This window comes from Typopeltis vanoorti, chromosome 5, assembly GCF_054136105.1.
Source record: "Typopeltis vanoorti isolate ZY-2024b chromosome 5, IOZ_Tvanoo_1.0, whole genome shotgun sequence".
Classification (NCBI taxonomy): domain Eukaryota; kingdom Metazoa; phylum Arthropoda; class Arachnida; order Uropygi; family Thelyphonidae; genus Typopeltis; species Typopeltis vanoorti.
In genome coordinates, this window is record NC_143553.1 from 66,535,720 (window position 1) to 66,548,304 (window position 12,585).

Below are 12,585 nucleotides of genomic sequence, written 5' to 3' on the forward strand. Positions count from 1 at the left end.
GAAGTTTAAAAATCAAAAACCCAGCATATGCCATACTTCACAAAGCATGTCAATCAGACAAAAAAAAAGAATGGAGCAGAAGAAGGATACAGCAAATGCATAAATGAACTAAATCGAGAGGGGGGAAAAGGGGGGGCATTATTCACACTGAACATCTATTGGTAGATTTAGATACAGTTCGAAAGAAACATTATCATATATGAAATAATCAAATAACTATAAGTAACATATTGAATGAGACTATTTCTATTACAAACTACAAAAATGATCGAATATCAAAATGTTATCAAACTATTGTTTATTCATGGTATTTGTAGTGATATAAAGTTTCGAAATAATGAATGAATTTTAAAGAATGAATTCTCGTAAAAGAAAAGTTAAGTTTGAATACTAGTGGGAATGTGCAGCATTAACAAAGTATGAAAATGTATTTTTTATAGATCCTTGACATAAGTACTGTTCTGCCCATTAACATCCGGATGAACAAAAAGTTAAATAGGAAGAAGTTTGAAATGCTCATATTCAGTAGCGAATTATGTTCCTTTGAGGCGCAATTTTGTTATAAGGCCCTTTATGTAAAAATGTTTTTTTTATATATTAAAAAGACAATAAAATCCTTAAATAACAAGTTTTTAATATGTTCCTAATTTTTTTCCTATATGCAATAAAAAATAAAATAGAAAATAAATATTAGCTATCTAAAAATATATTATAAAATAAATAAATAATAAATATAAACGTTCCCTAAATTTAGAGGCATGTTATCTTTTTGCTATATAATTTTTGAGGCCCCTCGAGACGACGAGGCCCTAGGCGCGCGTCTAGTGTCCCTATTGGGTAATCCGCCACTGCTCACATTGGTTTTGGAATTAAGTAATATGGTCATACAACCAGGGAAATGATTTCAGCGAGTCAAAGCTAGGTTTTAGGGCTTTGGAGGAAAAATTATCTGTTGTATTAATAATATTTTTTTATTTGATCTCAAAATATTTACATATATACAATAACAGTTTTATGTGACATTCCAACATGTTATTGTACAAAGTATTGCAACTAAGTGCTGCAGATTATGGTTCATTTTCCACATTAGATTTCTATAAAAAAAATGAATAATTTTTATTATTAAAATTGTGATTATATATTATGTGTTTACAAAACACTGTTCTGTTTTTTTTTTTTAAACAATGAAATTCTTACAAATTTTAATTTTTTTTTGTATAATATATTAATAGTAGTTACTGTAGCTGGTAATTTATAGTTGCGATTGAATAAGATTACATTTTTATAGTATTTATACAATAACAATAAATTATATATATTTATAATTTCTGCTTTAATGTATTTAAGCACTGTAACTACAGCACTTAGAAGTAATAAATGGATTTTTTTTTTATTTGTGTTGATCTTGTTTGAGATGCAATGTCTCAAATTTGCATCATCGAAGCTTTTTAGTAAGCTTATCTGAGGATGACACCTAATAATAATAATAATAATAATAATAATAATAATAATAATAATAATAATAATAATAATAATAATAATAATAATAATAATAATAAATTTCACAGAAGACGAAATCTGTACCAAGTTACGAATTGACCATATCGGTATAACAAATACAACACTTCCTATTATACTGCAACATTATTAGTACTGGCAAAAAAACAACTGAGTATTATGAGAAGGGATAGAATTAATTTCTGATATTAAATATTAGACTGTTGAAGATATTTCGAAATATGTGAAAAAGAGTTGCCTTGGTCATCAGCGCAAGACTTTGAAAATTATGAAGCCAGAGGTCAGCTATCATCTTTTGATTTTGTTGTAGGAATTGCATATGAGTGTTTGATTTAACGGAAATCACGGCCCAAAATGAATTAAAGCTATGAGACTAGTGTATTACATTGTTTGTAATATGTATGTGTTCTCCATCACTTTTTTCGATGAAAAACTCGAATTTATGGAAGGGAAACCACTGCAACCTTTCGTATGAGATTGGCTATCGCGCTTTCATTTGAAAATGATTCTAACACAGGCAAGTCGCGCTGCTCTCGCGACTGTGCAACGAAGCGCTCCTATTGATGTAAAAGGGGAAGAGAGAAGTACATATTACGATGATTTCTTTAACAAAGTATTGGCAGGCATGAATATTATTGGAAATCGGGCAGGTTCTCCACTAAATCTTTACAAAATTACCGGGATAAGCTGCTTCCACTTTTACGAATTTTCTTAAATAGAGAGGAAATTGAAATTTTTGTTTTGGGTCAGTTACGGGCAGCGTCGATTTTATTGCAAAATAATTTTGTTGTCCTTAGTGTACCAAGGCTTGGATAAGGAAAAATTCAAGGTGAAATAGAGGAACTCACGCCAATGAAAATAATACCAGTAATTAAGAGCAAGTGTGATGAGATCAAAAACTGAAAGAAAGAGACCAACTAGAGGAAGAAGAAAAAAGTGGTAATCGGACATGCTATCCAGCACTACTATAATGGCAAATGACATTCGACTCAGAGAGTAAATCTTCCACAGAAGCGGAACCGGGCCAAGTTATGAATTGAACTGATCACAGAAAATACGACATACAACATTAATGCTGCAGAAACAATAGATCGAATAACACGAGAAAATTTTGAAACAAAAAAAAAAAGAGTAACTTCTGAATTAGGCAGAGCAGGTATCCAATTGGTTTCATTAAAATTCATCGAAAATCTACATCGTCATCATCATCATCACACCTAAAAACAATTTATCGGAAGGCAATTCACTATCAAAACCACAATCCATCAATTTAAAAACAATGAAATCCTTTTCATTATTTATGGAAATTTTTTGTGTGAAATATTGGTTTGATGTATTCGTTAAAATTATCTAACATTACATAAGATGCCAACAACATGATTAGGTGGTTATCGAGAATTTGTCCTAGATGGCCACAAATAGAACTAAATAGTTATTCAAAAATAACGATTTTTCTTGTATTCTACAATATTATTCTGTAATGTATATGCATTACTTCATAGCGAGTCTACTGATTAATCCTTCGGTACAAGCAATATATTAAAACTTATAATTCACTGTTATTATAGGACAGAAACTGAAGAGTACTCCGCAAAAAAGTATAAATCAACTGAATTGAACAAACATACAAATAAAAAACAAAATAACAAAAAAAAAAAAAAAAACTTCACCTACTACGGATTTTTCCAGATTGTTGTTTGCGAAAATCCCAATATCGTGATAACTGCTAATCATAAAACCTAACAGTTTTATCATTTTTGGTTCAGAAAATAAAGCATAGTTCTACGACTTTTTTTAATGCTAATTTACAGATGTAAGCATATTCATTCAGTATCAGTAGCGTAGCTTTGTAGGGGGAGAGGTGTTACTCTTTACCCCTGGGAACGACTGATGATTCTGCTGTCACTTGGCCATGAAATAAGTGCTCCCATATTAAGTTATTTGAGTGTTATATACATAAATCAATTCCACTGGTTGCCAATCTGTACTGCATGCGTATAAAATAAATAAGAAACTAAAACATAAACTTGTAAATTGAGCATTTATAAATCTTGTTATATTAAAATTCTTATTCAGTGATTAATACGTATGCTGTACTTTTGTCAAAAAATTGTTGATTCTCAATAATCCAGAGAAGTTGTTAAATTATTTTCAGCTTGCCAGCAATAAGAGAATCTAATTGTACATTTTGACCATTATTTCATTTCCTTTTCTTTGTTTGGTTAGCTTGTTCTTGTTTCTTTGATTGCCATAAGAGTACAGAACAGTGAGAATGAGTTGTTAATGATAACAAAATAACCGTGTCTTTACAAGCAGAAAAGCACGGAGTAGAAGTTAAAATAAATAAATAAATAAAAAATAAACAGTGCTGAAAATATTTTAGATCTCAGTCAATCACTGAAACCTAATATGTTTTTGTCAATCACTGATTTTTCATTAAATTGCCTTTCAATTCATGTTTTTATTAATTGTAGTTCGTTTCAATCAATTGCTTTATCAATTAATTATTGTTCGATGAATTGTCGTTCGATGAGCTATCTTTTAATGAATTTTCTATATATCATCCAAACTAGGTGACGCCAGAGTGCACATAATTTAAATGTGGGTTTTTTTTATTTATTACAGTCATTATGAATGATTGTAGTTGAGGCTATGAAATTCTGATGCTGGTAGCTTACTTCCACTTCATTCAGGCTATAAGCATGAATCAAGGATAGTGAGTAGAATAATAACTATTATTATTATTATAGCGGTCACGTAATAAAGAATATTATTACGAGACATCTCCAAGGAGTTCAAGAAATCATCGCGGGAGAGCACTCAACTCCACTATACACAACTCACCGTCTCTCCTACTTAATCCTCCACCTACCTACTACTACTACCACTACTACTCCATCAACACACACACACACACACACACACACACCATCATCTACCGCCTACCACCACTAATAACAGCAGTATTTTTTGTCTGTAAAGTGCGTGTGTTCTCATGGCCGATTTATATGAAGCAGGGTTCTAAAGTTTGCATTAATAGATTACTGCTCGAGTGTTCAGACCTTTTGAAGGGCACTGTCGATGCACGCATGAAAATCATCGAATGGAAGTGTTTGTAGAAAGACATAAAACAAGTATCTGCTCTGTTCTGTACTGTACTGTACGGGATGAACAACTTTGTGTAGAGACGTTAATCACTCTAATTACTCCTTTGTTGAACTGCACTAGTATATTTAAGAGGGAGGGGAGTAGTGTGTAACCACTTTATTACTCAGGTGAAAAAGTCGAGTATGTGCAGCAAAACAAGGAGGCCTAACTATTTTGAATGTAAAAGTGGCTACAAATGTAATACATTGATGTAAAAGTAGAAATTCCTTTTTTTTTTTTTTCTGTAGAACATGTGAGAACGTTTTTTTGGAGGATATGAATCGATTACCTTTCCTCAGTAGTAGCAAACGGTTACGAAGATTAGCATTTAGAAAATTGGTTGCAGATATCCTTGAGATCTTTGAAGTTATGCCGAGGTTTTGGTACTCGTTCCGGTCAAATGCAATGGAAATATCAGGAGCAACAACCTAGTGTGTGTGTGTGTGTGTTTTCCCACATTTTTACATTACCTATCCAGAAGTCCTGAATAAACAATGGAATATAAGGCGTGGAATATATAAAAAATCCATAATTTTTGATAAGGTCCACATTACAAAATCATAATTTGAAGTTATACAGAGCATGGCATATTATCAAATTTAACATTTAATGAAATATCATAATCTAATGTCTTCTAGCAACCAGTGAAATGGATTGTCACGGCACTAAAGTCTAATCTTTGAAGTTTTTTCACTTGTTCCTTAGTTACTTCCTGTAATTCGAAATATATAAGAAAATTTTGGTATTTCCACTCAGCAGTCATAAATTAATATCAAAATTATTAAACTGTTATCGGCGATTGATTTTCATGCGGATTGTTGAGACTAGTCATTATTTAGTAATCCATGGAATTACTTCCTTGTGGGAATATTTATATAACAAAGCCTTTATGTCAGACTCATAAATTTAAAGGAAGCCTTGGAATATAAGTCCTACTTTGAGTTTCAAAGGAGATATTATTAATGACCACTATTCACTTAAACTGTAACTGCACCCACGAAAGGATACTATGGACTGTATTCTGTAATCTTTGCACAAATCTCTACTATTTTTAATACTTTCTTGATTCAGCAAAGCAATAAAAAATATCACATTCTACATTCGTATGCTACAGAAGCATGCTTCGGTGGCTGTCTCGCTCAGAAATAAGACCTGGGTTCAAATCCAGAAAGTTGAGTCTCTCAGCATACAGAACACATAAATCTTCTTGAAAAGGTATGCAGATGAGAGACAGGAATTCGTCTATAGATTCGCCTTCGGGAAAGGCGAGGACTCAACTTTTTTCTTTCTTTTTTTTTTTTTTTTTCAGCTAGTAAATCATTATAGACCATTTGGACTCATACAAAGTCGGTATTTTAAAGGCAGATATTTTTCAGACCAAAACGTGTCATTCTAATCAGTTAGTGTCAAGATAGGGCAGTTGAATAAAAAAACAAAAAAGCACTGTGTTTTATGGAACATAAAAGTTAAATCAGTGAACGGAGTTGCTTAGCTGGAATTACAACCAAAGCCACTAAAGTTATGAGGTCAGTATATTATGTCTGTTAATTGGATGTATTTTTCAGTTTGCCACTTTACGGAATGAAAATTTGAATCAATGATTCCTGTTTAACGAGAATTTAGACCAAACTGTTAGTTTAATTGAAAAAAACTGAAAGCATTGGGAGTTTCTAAACTGCCCGAGTTGTCAATTATTACGTAACACCTCATCGGATTCATCGGGAAAGAGTACACTACTCACGTTTACACTACTCAATCCTTCATCTACCCTCATACAAGCACTGATAATATTTTTTATGCTTGTAAAATGTGTGCTCTCAGGACTATTTATCTATATGCGGATGAAAAAGCCGAGTTTCGGAAAGAAACATATCTCACCTTCAAGTGAAAAATCTCATATGAAGATTCCTCTATTCACGACGAGAATCAAACTCAGATCTCTTCCAATCGAAAACTGCGATGTCCCGTGGTTATGATATTTTGCTACGGAGGAACAGTTGTCTATAAGATGTCCGAGAAAGAACTTCTTTGGATACCTATTTCCTAAACTGATCATTTTCTACCCAAGGTTGTATAGCAAAGGAGCCAAGTTCTTAGCCGCCTTCGTAGTCTCAGAGTTCCACCCTTTTAAATTGAAACTGTTCAGTTTAAAGGTTTTTTTCCTCCTAAAAACTAGAGTTTTTCATCCCGCAAACAGAAAAATCGGCAGGAGAACACACGCAGTTTACAGACAAAATATTAGCGATGTAGATGGTGAGAAGTAGATGGAGTTGTGTGTGTAATTGGAGAATTAAGTAGCGGCGACAGTGAATTGTGTGTAGTTGGAGGTAGCAGAGGAAACAGTGAGATGTAGGTAGTGGAGTAGCGTACCCTCCAGCGATGAGTCCTTGGAGGTGTCACGTAATAATACTAATATGTAAAGGATATTATGTATCCTTTAAAATAATGACATCATGAGTTAAAAAGGTGAAATGAAGTCGTTGTAGCTGCTCCACAAATTCTGGATTTACCATGGCAAGAGTGGAGTTACAAGTCGGATGCAACCGAACTATACATGGAGCTTACATTGAACTCGTTCACTTACGGCTTACGCTGACCTACTCAAGAAAAACAATACTTTGTACTTCTGGCTACTCTGCAATAAGGCTTTGTTCATAATTAATTTCGCTACCTGGGTTCATTCCTTCTGGATTGTCACTGGTCATAACAAATTAAAAAACAGCTCCACGCAAAAAAAGATGCATACTGGACAACATAAAACCTGAACCATTTCCCGCGATGTGTGTGTGTGTGTGTGTGTGTGTGTGTGTGTGTGTGTGTGTGTGTGTGTGTGTGTGTGTGTGTGTGTGTGTGAGAGAGAGAGAGAGAGAGAGAGAGAGAGAGAGAGAGAGAGAGAGAGAGAGAGAGAGAGAGGAAATCTGGTTATTTGTTCGCGAGTCACATAATAATAATAATAATATATTCGACATAACATCACTAGTGATCTGACGGAATGTGCACGTGATCATCAATGTGAGGAGAGAGATAAAGAGAGAAAGCGTAGTGATTTGTCATGATTTGGAGTGAAGTGTCTAAAGAATAGCTGACATCTGTACGGCAAATATATCTTCAACAGAAGATAAAGAATCATATTCAATATGATGCACGCACATATATTTACTTAACAGAATATACGCACTGTAGTTTGTGTGTGTGGCCGAAAAAGAGAAAGGAAGGAGGTAAATTTTTTAAATTCTTACATAATATCGCTTTCCAAAACTAAATAATAATATGGTAGATTTGATTGTTATGTATAATATGACAAGCTTATCTTATTAGCTAAAAAAAAATATACATTGTGCAGTATTTTCAAGTGCATAGTGAAATATGAGTACTTTATTAGATGATGATGATTATTATTATGCATACACAAAAATTTACAAAATTTATAATCTGAATAATTATCGAAATTAGTTCATTTTCTGCTTTACGCATTAGTGGACATACTGATGCTATCTGGAGAAAATATCACGAACAATACTGCAAACTGTTTCGAGCTAATAATGACAATAGTGATTAATGCACTAAAAGCATAAACACGTGTCTGCGACAGAAGACTCGTTTCTAAAGAGCAGAAACAAAACGCTACTTACATACTCTCTTTGTTAAATCACCTGAGGGTACAATTGCTCCAGACTGCGGTCGGCGCCGCTAGCAGCTTTTCGTCAGTGTTCTTAGACTGTGTGCGTCTCTTAAAGCTGACCAGCCAGACACCTGGCTGAATTATAGGCTTCTGGAGACTACAGGACGTTCAGCTATTTAAACTACATGTGCACAGACAACAGAAAATGTATACGGATACACTATGCACTTTAAACGTGTCATTGTATAATCTTTACAACAAATTCCACTAATCATCGTCTCTAGGCAAATGGAAGTTTAAGAACAGTCAGGAAGTGCCCCAGATACAACACAAGCTTACCACTCTCACTCGGTTCGTCTGCTAGCGACGGTGAGAAGTAAGAGCTATAGCAACCCACGCGGACCAAGCCATTGTATTTGAGGTATGGAAGGTTGGTTACTTAAGATGCGTAATTATTACAAAGGAATGAAGAAAAGCAAAACTGTTAATTCAATTATAAATATGTAATTTGAAGGATAGAAATTTATAAAAAGTAACAATACTTACAAGAACTCATTCCTGACGGCATGTTTTAAATATTAATTGTAAGAAATGTTTTTGTTATTAACATTAAAACTTGTAGTGCCATCTTGTTCGTGTACGTGTAGCGTCCAAAATCTTAAATGAGCTACTAAATGACATTTAAGATAGCGGCTAGTTTAATGATAACAAAGATTTTGTTTCTAAGTTTTCGATGCAGTTTTTTAATTCCTTTGTTTGCTTTTATTACTTTAAAAAAAAATAGGTAACTGCACTTTTAAAGAAGGATGGATGAATATCTATGGACCCGTGCTTCATTTGCAAAATAAAGTCATATCAAAAGTTTGCATCACTGAGGCAATGTTTTCTTGACTGATTTGTGACATTTTATTCGTGATTACTACTTTCTTCCTTCATACAACAAAATACTTTTTCTTACACCTAACGCTTCTGTTTCGGGGGGGGGGTGAATTGGAGAGACATACAGTATATATATATAAAGAAGTGTGGGACAGGTTTTTTTTTTTTTTTTTTTTTTTTTTTTTTTTTTTTAATGATTGAATGTGAAATTGTAACTAGAACAACAACAACATAAATATGGCATTTAGAATTATTTTTTACATTCTTAAAAACTCAGCGTTCGGAAAATCAGGTTTTTTTTTAATTTTATTTTTGCTGAGGATATTATAGCATGCATTGCAATGAGTTAGCGTATTGGCCACAGTCCTAGGCAATTTAAAAATTATGTGTGACTAAAAAATGAACTTTGATCATCAGTGTTTAAATTATCGTCTTAATGCTCTATGTTTAATGACAATTTAAAGAAAGTTATTGAAAGAAATGGAATTTGGCCAGATAATTACGGAATTTGGATCTGTCAAAGCTAGAAAAACGCAACATTATTTTAAAAATTTAGTTATTATCATGTTTTCTTTTTATTGTTATTAAAAAGTGAATAATGAAATGAAGTTTTTCTTCTCAGTAATTAATTCTGTTTTTTGTTTTTTGATTATTGCGCTTGATAGATTAAAAACGGATCTCCTGAGAACTATTTGCGCCAGGATTCCACACGCCCTTAATTCGGCATTAACCCTAGGGAAAAATAATAAATTACAACACAAATTGTAACCTCAATCCTATACAATAATAATATTCTAAAAATAAATATTAATTAAAATTCACTTAAACATAAATCAAATAAAGATTAAACATTAAAAAAATAATACTATGAAATCTTCATTTCATAGTATTATTATTAAGCCTGGACTTGGTTTTAGCAATTATTATTATTTATAAATAATTATTACTTTTTTTTTTTAAGTACCAAAATGATTTGCCTAGTCGAACAGATCAATATGATCTATTTTTTTTTTTTATATATATGACTCCCACTCACGAAAAGTTGTTAACCTATAGTACATTAGTGCCTGCTCTGATCTAAAGCTTTTGTCTGTTGAGTTTATATAATCCGGAAGCCCTCTTCTAGAAACCGAACTTGGAACTTTTTCCAAACTATTTCAAGGCTCCAGTAAGCTGGGTAATGAAATTCATCTCCAGCTAATGACAATTAGAAGCCCTCGGTAGGATTTGAACCGCTGCCTGTTAGCTGGAAAGCGGATACGCTAACTACTCGACCAACCAAGCCGGTTCATTCATTCATTTCGTATGGTGATTCAACGGCCGTGAGCCCCTTTTTACGAGGAGGTACTGCACCACCTCAATCCCCCCCCCTACTTATGGCTGGAGGGATTGTCTTAAGTATTCCTGACTGTATCCGTGCGTGTTCGTGGGGCCGGTTTGCCTGTTTGTGGGATGAAAAACCCCAGATAAACTGGTGGTGGGGTGGGGGGGGGGACCCTGCTGTCCACGCCCAAGACCGACCAAGCCGGTAATGACCTTTCTATTTTGGTCATCATTGGATTCCAAATGCAATAAATTTTAGTGTCCATTAATGGCTTAGCAGCTTCACTCGAAATGAATTTATTTTCATTCGCTTTTCTGATTAATTTGTGAAACACATGCGAACTCAGTGCGTTGAAGGCTGTATTTACGCGGCGATAATACGTTGGGCGGGGGGGGGAACCCTTTCATAGTGAAAATGCATTATGTTACACTTCACTTATAAACAATCCTCGTTGGAAGGATGCATTAAGCGGAGACCACTGAATTTCATTTTCATGATCATTACTTGAAAGTTATGTGTTCGAATCCAGGATGCAAAGGGACTTTATAAAAGCTAACTCACCTTCAGTTTATTATTATTATTATTATTATTATTATTATTATTATTTAAAGATAAATTAGCAAGTCTCATGCGGGGAAGATAGTAGGGTTTTCCCCTTACAAAACTGGAAAATCGGCTAGAGAATAGATGCAAGTCATACTATAAACAATGAGTCCATAAGTTTCGTTTATTCGGCTGTAATTCCAAACAAATATTTTCAGGGATCTAGGTCAGCAAAGCAGGTGCATGCTTGCCTGAGAAAGTACATTTACAGGGCAGTATTCCATCAATGTACAAAAAAAAATCAACAAAAAAACAATAATGTTTTATTTTGTTTTAATATTTATTTATTTATTTTTGTAGCCCTCAAGATTGTAATTTGATAATTGGGATTATATTAAAACAAAAATGACTGCATTAGAAGAAAATGTTTAAACGTAATGAAATACAAAATTTCTATTTTAATTTGAAACAGAAATTTTATATTTCATGTATTTTAGTAGTGTTTAAAAACCTTAGTTGTTGTGATCTATCAGTTCATTATAGAAAGCAATTAAGCAATATTTTCAATATTATACGTATTACCGAGGAAAGCACAAAAGCTAGTGGGGTATAGTTCATATAGTGTCGATGGAAGAATGAATACGGAGAAGCTAATAACCTGCTTGCATATATTACCAAAACAACTTGGTACGATGCAACCACTAAACAGGCTTACCATCCTGTATGTTGAGAACTAATGAGACTTGGTTTTCCAAAAGAGAACTCAGAAACTGAAACCGGGTTTTTCCTCTCTGAAAAATCGGCCGGAGAACGCATAAAATTGGAAGACAAATATATTACGCAGTGAGTTGTTCGGAATTATAGCATAAAGTAGCTAATGCTATGAGGCCAGTGTATTATTTCTATTAATTTCGTGCGTTCTTCCAGTAAAAAATAAAAAATAAATAAATAAATAAAAAATGTGGGATGAAAAGGTCGATCATGCGGTTTCGTTTGAGAACTCATCTTCAATTGAAAAAACATTCTTATAAAGATGCTTCACATGCAAGAGGAGTTCGAAGGCCATCGTTGATATCGACTGAGATATGGTAGTAGTAGGTGTAGTGAGGATACTGGATCATTTAATGCTAAGTGGCCTCCGGGGATGTCCCGGAACCCACGGAGGTGTCATGTAATAGGAATAAGAAACTGTTAGCAATTCTGAAATGCAATGAGATTGTTTTATTTTAATTTTTAAAATAAAATTATCCGAGAAGTCGTATTTTTCTTATCACTGCATAGCAAACCGACAAACAAGTGATGATAGTCATAACACGCTATCTGTCAATTGTATGTTATTTTGTCTGTCAACTGCCGATCAGGAAACTCAGGGATCAGGAAGCTACATTAGTGTAAGTACTAAGCTCAATAACATTTTCGATTTTGCATTCACTTAGCAGACAATTTCCAAATTGCATACTGTGATAAATATGAAATTGCTATTAATTAGTCATGCCAAAGAAAATCTACATTCGGATGTTTTCCAATGCATCTTCTCAATATTTTACCTTAC

General features: G+C 33.4%; 1 protein-coding gene across 2 annotated transcripts in view; it reads right to left on the bottom strand.

Moving 5' to 3' along the window:
* Positions 1–8,627, bottom strand: part of LOC150106488 (leucine zipper putative tumor suppressor 2 homolog) — a 155,367-nt gene extending 146,740 nt beyond the window's left edge. The window contains exon 1 of one of the 2 annotated variants that reach the window (XM_090392478.1): positions 8,302–8,627. The gene's annotated coding sequence lies outside the window, so the exon portion shown is untranslated. Of the gene's footprint in view, positions 1–8,297 lie in introns of both variants that reach the window. The other variant, XM_090392477.1, reaches the window with a different exon arrangement.
* Between the last annotated feature and the right edge of the window lie 3,958 nt (positions 8,628–12,585).